We start from the raw sequence: 11,073 nt of genomic DNA, 5'->3' as shown, positions 1-11,073 counted from the left end.
GGCAGGGAGGCCCGGGCGGGTGAGCGTGGTGGGGATCCCTTGGCGGGATCAGGAGTCGGGCAGTGTTGGTGAGGGGCGCCCCAGTCTTGGTGGCGGGGAGATTTCTCTGGACAGGGGTGCTAAGCAAATCAGGTAGGGGTTTCCAGGAAGCAGATAATTGGGTTTCTCTGGTCCAGCTTCCTATGGGAGAAAGAAATGAGGGCGCCTTTGTTGGAACGATCCCATAATCGTTTCAGTGTGTCTCTCAGAACACAGCACAGAAAAACACACTCTGCTTCTGGGTCTGGGGAACCGTCCTGGGGAGAATCAACACTTCATAAAGTCAAACTTCTGGCGGTGGTTATTCAGACCTTTGAAACGAATGCCCACGTCTTCCGAATGACAGGCATCATTCGTTAGCGTGCCGGGAAGAGAGAGTCTTCCTACGGTCAGAGAGTTGTTGAGAGGTGAGCGATGTCCAGCTCGCGGGCTCCCTGTCCCGGAGGAGGGCAGGAAGGCCGCCCCCGTGGCGCGGGGCACACAGGAAGCATGCGACTGCCCGGCCCGGGTCACCAGTAATTGGGGAGCGTCACGGGTAAAGAGTTTTATGGGCCGTAATGGTTTTCTGTAAATGAAAATTGCTCCTCCTCGCTGGGTAATTGAGTTATATCTGAGTTAATCCAGGAAAGTCTTATTCATCTGAACTATGACACATATGAGTCAATGAGGGACTGTCACCCAGAGACTTAACGAGTCACTGTTACCCTTTCAGTCCGGGGATGGTCACTTCCAGAGGTGTTTTGAGGTTGGTTGTGCTGTTTTGACCATCTCCGGGTGAGGCTAACGGGGTGCCGGGTGGAGGACAGGGGTGGGTCTTCCATAGGCTTTTCCCTGATTTCACCAAGCCCAGCAGCTACATGTCAAAGGCCGCCTGAAGATTATCATTTTCCCCTGTGAGCCTCTCATTTACTCATTAGTTTCCATGAAAGACCGAGTTCTTGAGAAGCGATTATTACAGTAATATTAATAATAACAGTGATGACATCTTCCCTCTAAGGGATGTTTGCAGTTGGGGCTTCTGTGATTTTTCCAGAGGGACGCGCTAGTCAGAGAGAAGGAAAACTTCCAGCTTATAAATATATCCCGGAGTCCATGTACGTTCATGAATCCAAGCCGGCGTGGTGTCGCCCCGCAATTTTGAAGATTTGCCTCAAAATGGGAGCTCTTCCTCCAAAAGCTCAAAACAGCAAAAAATGTTGTCTTGTAAAACATGGAAGGACAGAAACTGTTGACGTTTAAACCAAGAGGAGAATGATTACTTGGGAATCCCAGCACGGCGGGTCCTCCGGGCACCCCTGGGTGGGCACCCCCAGGGTCCTCCGCCAGCTCCCAGTCTCCTCTGGCTTTCTTCTCCACGGGCCACATGCTATGGGCACCACACCCTGAATTTATTCATCTAGAATAAATTCGTATGGAATCACCGTCTCAACACAGGTATCTGTGTCACGGGAAAAATAACTTTCCCTGTTTCCCTGCGGGTGAAATGGCCCCTAGGCATTTCTTCCTTGGGGAGAATCAGGGAGATTGCATCAGGTCTCTGAGTAGAGATGGAAATGGTGTGTCAGTGGAGAGAGGATTAAGCTATGCACTGGACCTTATTTATTTCCCTGCCTCCATTAACAGTACCAGTGAGTCATAAATACCACAGAGATACGTGCAGATTTTTAAACATTAACCTAGGATTTGAAAGTTAGAATAATGAGCCTTAGGATAAATGTATAGAATAAGAGATTCTATTGTAAATGTGGGTCAACGCCAGGAGTCCTCTGTGGAGGAGAAAGTAGTGGAGGGGATAATGAGCGTGTTTATAGCTCCTTAACTTAGCTCCTGGGTTTCAAGATTAGTTTGCTGTCAAGACAGGTTTAATCCTTTCGTTTTATCCTTCCTTCATCTATAATCAAGTCTTGGCAGGTGGCCTGAACTTCTCGCCCCTGACGGGCACATACAGAGAAGCAAAAACAAAGCAAACACAGTTTAAAATGACATATTCCCTGGTCGTCAGGAAATTCTAAGCCCCCATATCCATTTTGATAGTAAGGGTCATTCCTTGCAAAATAGAGATCCCTACTTTCCACTAGACGGGCAATTTTGAAGATCCACATCGGAAGTTTTTTTAAGCATCGGGTCAGGGGTTTCCGACTTCCAGGCCAGGCCACCTCCCCGCCTGCTCCGCCCGGCTGGGTCTGAGCTGACACCCAGCAGCTCTGTGGGCTGGGGGGGCAATCTTGTCTCAAGCCCCCATGAGGTGTCTCTGGCCGCAGGCGATGCGGGGACCGGGTGCCTATCGGCGCTGACATCCTGCCCCCAACACCGTCAAGCCCAGAGGTGTGGGGAGACGGAGCTGTGGTCTGCCCCTGAGCCGCGGTGGGCAGGAGCTGGTGGGCACATTCCTCCCTCTTCTTGCCCCAGGAGGACAGTTCTGAGACTTGTTTTGCATGGCCACCTCCACAACACATCCTTGAATCGCTTCCCTCCCTTCTATGTCTGCTTCTCTGACCCTTCCTGCGGCTCCCTGGGTTTATCCTCCCACATAAACATTTCTCCGACTCTGAGGGAAGCCAGATCAAGAGTAATTTGAGTTTATACCAAGAAAAATCCCCCCACACACTTAACTATGACTACTGACATTCTAATTTCCTACCCATGGAAATTAAATTTTAATAGTCCATTACAGTTTCTCAATTAAGCTTCACTGTCTCATAATGACACCTGCCGGAATTGTGCCGGTAATGATTAAGTAGCACATCTCCCTGTGAGCTGTAGGGGCAGGGAAGGGCCGCGGAAGGACAAATGGACTTTGCATTTCCATTCCAGCCCCACCTCTTACTCACTGTGTGACCTTGGGCAAGTCACTTAACCTCTCTGGGCCTCATTTGTGAAATGACCTTAATACCATAAAAATACAAAATTAATGACAAATAAAAAGCAAAAGGACCTTTTACCTGGAAGTGTAAAGACTTCTGATGACTCAAGTCAACGTAGAAGCATAAAAGGAAATTGCAGGATGCTTGGGAAAAGAACAACAAAGAAAACAAAACTTATCAAAATGTCTGTGACAGAGAGCTGAAACCCGGAGCAAAGTTGTAACACAGAACACCCGTGACAGCAAACATGAAAAAATGAAAAGGAATGAGTGAAACATCCACTGAAGAAAAAAGAGAGAGAGATACAGGACAGACAAACGTTTACCTTTTGAAAATTCAAAGGAAATCATAACCCACCCACTGGAAAGATTGCTCATGGAAAAAAAAAAAAGATAGGAAAAAAAAATTAAAGAACACAAAGGACCAAAAAACAACACAACCACAAATCAGCAGAAATGTAAAATACAGAAAGACAATATTATAAAAACTTCATGCCAAAGAAGGTGGATACTGAGATTACTGGGCAAATTTCTGGAAAAATTATAGCTCAAATTATATAATTATATAATTATGACTATAAAAAATTATACTCAAAATTGACTGGAGAGGAAATAGAAAACCCAGTCCTCCCTACGTTGATTTATGGCACAACGCCAATGAGAATATCATGTTGGTCTCTGGAGCTGTTGATTATAATGTCATGAAAAGGAACAAACAAGCAAAGAAAAGCCAGGAAAAGAAATGCAGTGTTGGGGGCACCTGAGTGGCTCAGTTGGTTAAGTGACTGACTTGTGATTTCAGCTCAGGTCGTGATCTCATGGGTCATAGGATTGAGCACCACATAGGAGTTCCCACTCAATGGGGAGTCTGCTTGAGATTCTCTCTCTTCTTCTACCCCCACCAATTGTATGTTCTCTCTCAAATAAATACAGCTAAAAAGAAAAAAAGAAATGCAGTGTTGGGAGTTTGAGAATCCTATCCAGACATTAAAGCACATCATGAAGCCCCTATAATGAAAACAATGTGGTGTCGGTATGAACATGTATATAGACAAATCAAACAGAATAGAAAATCCAGAAATAGACCCAAACAAATATAGAAATTCAGTATAGATTAAGGTGACATCTCAAATCAGTGGAATTTGATGTATGTTATTGAGATACCGAAAGGTTTATGAAAAATTATATATAATTGGGCCTATTCTCATACCATACACCAGAATGTATCCCAAATGGATCATGAATCTGGATGTAAAATGAAGAAAACATGGGGAAGTTTCTTTATGAACTAGGAGTTACAACCAAGAAACTTTCTAACTATGACTCAAATCCCAGAAGCAATAAGGAAAAAGAACTGGTGAGTGTGTTTACATAAAAGGGATAAAATTTGCATGACCAAAAGCATCATAAGCCAAGTAAAAACCGAACAACAAAGTTCAGGAAACATTTACAGTTTTCGTTGCAGACAAATGGATTAATACATTAAGTTAGGCCACCTAAAATTGCTGGGCATTTAACCATTTGGACCTCAAGAGATGGCAAATTTCATACAGTTCATTTTAATACCTAATACGTAAAAAAACTTCTAGAAATAAAATGGGCAACAGCCACATAGAAGAACGACTAGAGGTATGAACACACAATGCACAAACTGAAAATGCAAGTGGCTTTAGTCACAGGAGATAACACCCACGCACACTGCTTTCCTTTAGAGATACACTGCCAAGACCCCCAAATGATACAGGCAAAACCAATTTTATACAGTACTCTGCATGACACAAAAGATAGCAAAACTCAAGTATCTTGATATCTATAGAGTGAGTCCTCCAACTTTTTTTTTTTGTCTCTGATTATCTTGGATGTTCTTAATCTTTGCATTTTTATATACGTTTTGAATCTGCTTTTCTATTTGTGCACACACACACACACACACACACACATGTCCTGTTGAGATTTGCATGGGATTACACTGAATCTGCAAACCAGTTTGGGCAGAACAGACATCTTTACAAATGTTCACCCTTGAACATTTACTTAGGTCTTCTTCTTGTTTTTTAATTTAATTTAAATTATTTATTTTCAAGGTTTTTATTTAAATTCTAGTTCGTTAACATATAGTGTAATATTGATTTCAGGAGTAGAATTCAGTGATTCAGCACTTACATTTAACACCCAGTGCTCATCATAACAAGGGCCCTGCTTAATGCCCATCATCCATCTAGCCCCTCCCCCACCCACTTCCCTCCAGCAGCCCTCAGTTTGTTCTCTAATGTTAAGAGTCTCTTATGGTTTCCTTCCCTCTCTCTTTTTTCCCCTTCTCCAATGTTCATATGGGATTTGTCTTTCTCTGACTGGCTTATTTCACTTCCCATAGTATGCTCTAACTACATCCATGTCATTTGCAAATGTCAAGATTCCATTCTTTTTGATGGCTGCATCGTATTCTGTTGTATGTAGGAACCATCTGTAAATGGACATCTGGGCTCTTTCCATAGTTAAGCTATTGCTGGTAATGCCTGCTGCTAGTTAGGTCTCCTTCCATTAATCTCAATAATGTTCTATAGTTTTCTGTACATAGATCCCAACTTCTTTTGTTAGATTTCCTGTGTTTTTGAGGTTTTTGAAACTTGTAAATGGTATCTTATTTTTAAATTTCACTTTCTAGTTGTTAGTGGAATAGAGAAAAATGACTTTTTATCTTCATCTTGCATTCAGTGACCTTCCTAAAGCCAGTTATTAATTCGGAGAGTTTATTGGTATATTTAATTTTTTTTTCTGCCCTACCAATCATGAGGTCTATAAATAATGACAGTCTACTTCCTGCTTTTGAATCTTTGTTTCACTTTTTTTTTTTCTTGGATTACTGAACTGGCTAGGACCTACAATATTTACTATAGGGTTTTTGTATATACCCTTTATAATATTAAAGAAGTTCCCTCTTATTAATCAATTTACTGAAAATGTTCATCACGAATGGGCATTAAATTTTATCAAATGATTTTTCTGCATATATTGAGATAATCCTATGACCTTTCCTTTTCTGATAAGGTAGTGCATTTGAGGAGCAAAACAACCCTGCATTTCTGAAACAAGCCCAGTTGGTCTTGATATATTAACCTTTATATCTAATCACTGAAATTGTTTCTAGTGTAGGATTGTTTAGGACTTTATAAACAATAATCACAAGAGAGATGTTTCTTCTAACACCCTAGTCAGGCTTTAGCACAGAGTTGATGCTGACAAAATAAGTTGGGAAATGTTCTTTCTTTTCTGATTGGTGTTTTATCTTCCCAACATGTTCAAAAGAATGTATTGATGAAATCCTATGGGCCTGAAGTTTTTCCGTGGGAAGATTTAAAATGATGGATGCACTTTCTTTGATACCTGCGTTTGGGGTATGTGTTTTTTTTCCTAGGAATTTTTTCCTTAATTTTCAAGTTCATTGGCATAAAGCTATATATTTTTATCTTTTTAACATCTGTGGGAACTATAGCAATGGCCTCTGTTTCCTTCCAGATACTTGCGTGTTCTTTTTTTTTTTCTTGATAACTCCTCCCATGTGAATCTTTTCAAAGAATTGCCTGGAGCTTTGCCGATTCTTGCTTTCTCCTGTGTTTTCTCTTATTTAATATTTGGCCTTATATTAATTCTATATGTCCTTTTGTTTGGGTGGTTAACTTTCCATTCTTTCTCCAACTTTTTTTAGTTGAATATTTAAGTCATTGATGTCAGTCCTTTCTTCTCTACGCCACACGCTCACTGAAGACTATGAGTCTTCCTTTCAACGTGGTTTTAGGGTGTGTTATTATATTCATTTTCACTCAGGTCAAAATATGTTCCAAGTTGTTTGTAGTAAGGTTTCTTCTCCGACTCTAGTTATTTAGAAATAGATCATTTAATTTCCAGATTCAGGGGGAGGGTCTATTGTCTCCTTGCTATTAATTTCCAGTTTAATTCCACTATTTGCAGAGAACATTCTGCGTGCAGTTGAATCCTTTGAAACGTGTTACAACAGGCAAGCAGGTGTGGCATTTGGTCAATATTTGTGCCCGGGGTATACTTGGAAAGGGCTGTGCATTCTGTGGTTGGAGATAGTTCTGTAAGTATCAATTAGGTCAGACTTGTTAATTAGGTTAATAAAATCTGTTTCCTTAATGATTATTGTATTGTCTTTGCTCATTATGAAGAGAGATGTGTTAAAATCTTCCACCGTAAAGGTGGATTTGTGTATTTCCCATAACTTTGTCAATGTATTTTGAGACTGTCATATTAAGTGCATTAAAATTGAGCATCTTTAAAAGCTTCCTGATGGAATGACCCTTTTCTCATTAGGCAAGTTTCCTCTGTAACTGTAACAATTCTCCTTGACGTAAAGTCTGCTGATTGACTCTTGAACAACTTGAGAGTTCGGGGTACCGACTCCTCCACCCGGTCCCGTGTAGTAGAAAATCCGCACATAACTTTTGACTCCTCCCCAAAACTTAACTACTAATAGCCTACTGCTGACCGGAAGCCTTACTGATAAGATAAATGGTTGATTAGCACAAATTTTGTATATGTATTATATACTGTAGTCTCAAAATAAAGTCAGCTAGAGAAAAGAAAATGTTATTAATCTTTATTATGTTTAAATGTTATTAATCTTATTAATCACAAGGAAGAGAAAATACATTTACACTACTGGACTGTATTTATCAAAAAGAAATCCATACGTGAATGAATCCGATCAGTTCAAACCCATATAGTTCTAAGGGCACTTGTGTTAAAATAGATACATCAGCTTTCTGCGGTTAGCCTTTTCATGTTCTGTCTTTTTCTATTCACTCTACTTTCTATTTTTCTATTTTGTGATATTTAAGGTGTGTCTCTTGGTAGCAGCATATAGTTGAAGGATTTTCGTATCCAATCTGATCGTCTTTTAATTAATGATAGTCTCTTACCTGTGTATTTTGTGCTCTTACTCTTGACACAATACTGGTATAGCTGGGCTTAAATCTATCATCTTAACTATTTGTCCCATCTGTGTTCCCGTTTCTCCCTTCTCTTTTTTTCTTTTGGGTCAGCTATTTTTATTATTTCTCCCTTCCCCCCAATTAACCTGCTATACATTCTTGTACTGTTCTTTTGCTGGTTATCTTAGAGATTACACCTTGCAGGCTTTATTTATTAAAGTCTAATATAAGTTGTAATTTTACCACTTTTCAGATAAGGCAACACTTTGTATTTACCCTGTTCTCAACTTCTGTGCTCTTGTTGTCACATATTTTAATTCCACTTATATTTCCATATGTTTTGACTCCTTAATAACAAACCACTAGTTACATATCACTATATAAAATACCATTATTTTATATATCAAAATTCATTTAGATTTACCCACAGTTTTACTCTGCTGAAGCTCTCCCTTCCTTCCTATTTCTCCGTGTGTCCTTCTCAGATAATTTTCCTTCTGCTAAAATAATTCTCTTGCATGTTTCCCTTCATGTGAATCTGCTGATGGGAAATCATCTCAGCTTTTATTTGTCTTAAAATGTCTTTATCTTGTCTTCATTTTTGAAACATATTTTCAATTTCAAAATCTATTGCAAAGCTACAGTAATCAAGACAGCATGGGACTGGGATAAAATAGACATAAAGACCAATGAAATAGCACAGAAAGTCTAAAAATAAATTGACCATACATCTATGGTCAGTTAATTTTCAACAAGTGTGACAAGACTATTCAATGGGGAAAGTATAATGTCTTCAACAAAAGATAAGTGCTGGGACGACCAGATAGCTACATGCAAAAAAATAAACTCAAACCCTATCTCACAATTTTGCTATACAAAAATTAACTCAAAATGGATCAAAGATCTAACTGTTATGGCTAAAACTATAAAATTCTTAGAGGGAAACATAGGATCTTTATCACATTGGATTGAATAACAGTTTCTTAAATAAGATGACCAAAAGCACAAACAACAAGGGAAAATAAATAATTTGGACATCATCAAAATTTAAAACTTCTGTGCATCAAAAGACTGTAAAGAAAGTGGAAAGGCAACCTACAAAAATGGGTGAGAATTTACAAAGTGTATATCTGGTAAAAAAGGCTCTATGTGGGCGCCTGGGTGGCTCAGTGGATTAAGCCTCTGCTTTCAGCTCAGGTCATGATCTCGAAGTTCTGGGATCAAGTCTCACATCGGGCTCTCTGCTCAGCAGCGAGCCTGCTTCCCCCTCTCTCGGCCTGCTTCTCTGCCTACTTGTGATCTCTGTCAAATAAATAAATAAGATCTTAAAAAGAAAAAAAGAAAGAAAGAAAGAAAGGTTCTACGCTCCAGAATGTATTACAACTAAGCAATAAAAAGACAACCAAATTTAAAATTGCACAAAGGACTTGAACAAGACATTTCTCCAAAGAAGAATGGTCATCAAGCACATGAAAAGACACTTAATGTCATTAGTCATTAGGGAAATAAGTTATTATGCAAATCAATACAAAGAAAAACAATGAAATACTAACTTCACACCTAGTAAGATGGCTATAATTTGTAAAACAGCAAAAAAAAATTTGATGAGAATGTGGAGAGATTGGACCACTCGCTCATTGTTAGTGGGAAGATAAAATGAATGGTGCAGCCCCTTTGGAAAGGAGTCTGACAATTCCTCAAAAGTTAAGTATAGAATCACTATATGGCCAATTAATTCCACTCTTGGGTTTATACCCAAAAGAACTGAAAACGTATGCCCCCACAAAAACTAGTACACAAATGTTCACAGCAACATTATTCATGTTAGCCACAGAGCGGAAACAGCTTAAATGTCCATAAGCTAATGAGCAGATAAATACGAAGTTTAATATCATTCAGCCATAAGAAGGAATGAAGTGTTGGTCCAGCCCCAAAGTGGGTGATTTTTGGAAACATTACTCTAAATGAAAGAAGCCAGACAAGTGTTGAGCGATTACATTGATAGGAAACGTTCAGACTAGACAAATCCAGAGAGACAAAGAGTAGATTGTGTTTTCCAGGTGAAGAGGGGAATGAGGAATGAGGAGGGACTGATAGTGGGTATGGGTTTCTTTTGGAGCAATAAAAATGCTTTGGAACAAGTCAGGGGTGATGGTTGCACAACCTTGCAAATATACTAAAACCATTGAATTCTACACGTTAACTAGGTGAATTTTGTAGTCTGTGAGTTGCATCTTAACTGAAAATTCTGAAAAAAAAATTCTTGCTCTCCTTCGATTTTTTCAATACATTATTATATCAGTTGATTTTGTTTAGGGTTTTTGCATATTCATTTTTCTGTTATAAAAATGGTTGCCTTTTGCTTAAGTGTGTGTGTGTGTGTGTGTGTGTGTGTGTGTAAATCGCACATGAATATAATGTAGAGGAGGAAGAACACTCCCTCTACCCTCCTAGTCTCCATTGCTGGGTCTATGGAATAAACAAACAACAGGCAGATTAACAGGAGAAAAGATACACAAATGAATTAATTTTCAGTATTACACACACAGGGCATCACAGGGGAAGAAAGTGAATACTCAGAGAGGAGGTAAGAGTTGGACGTTTATGTAGCATCTTAGTAGGGGAAGGGGGAGCAGGATGCGGGCCTCTCAGGAAGGAGGAAATGATTTTCAGGAGAGATGAAGGGGCCCTTGGGAGAACAGATGGGAGGGGTGACCGTTTGTGACCAAGTCTGTCTGTGTGTGGTGTGGACTTCCGGTCTCCTCTCCCGGGACACAAGTCCCTCCTCCCTGGTTGATGGACTCCCAAGGGGACACGACGGCCGAGGCCATTTAGGAGGACCTGCCTTCAGTCAGGAGAGGGAGGTCCAGAGGAAGTCCCTCCCAGCATTTGCCTATGACTCAAAATAATCCCTTTATCAAAGCAGCACATTTTGGAATAATGTGTCTTGATCTCCTTCACTAACAAGACACAACATGGACCCTAATAGAAATTATTATTTTGCATCTACTTTCTTGTCATTGTTCTGAGCTTCTGGATGACAGGGCAGTGGGACGAAGGGTGTGCTGAGCTCTCTCGTCCTGTAATCTTTTGTTTGGAGGGTCTGCAATTTCATGCCCGAGAGTGTCCTCTCCTACGTCCGCGTGTGTCCCCAAGTTTGTCCTGCCGTTGTCCCAGCCGAGCCCTTTCCCTGTTACATCAACCCATGCAGGGCTGACA

The sequence above is a fragment of the Mustela erminea genome, chromosome 10, assembly GCF_009829155.1.
Source record: "Mustela erminea isolate mMusErm1 chromosome 10, mMusErm1.Pri, whole genome shotgun sequence".
NCBI lineage: Eukaryota > Metazoa > Chordata > Mammalia > Carnivora > Mustelidae > Mustela > Mustela erminea.
This window is presented reverse-complemented; position numbering follows the sequence as displayed.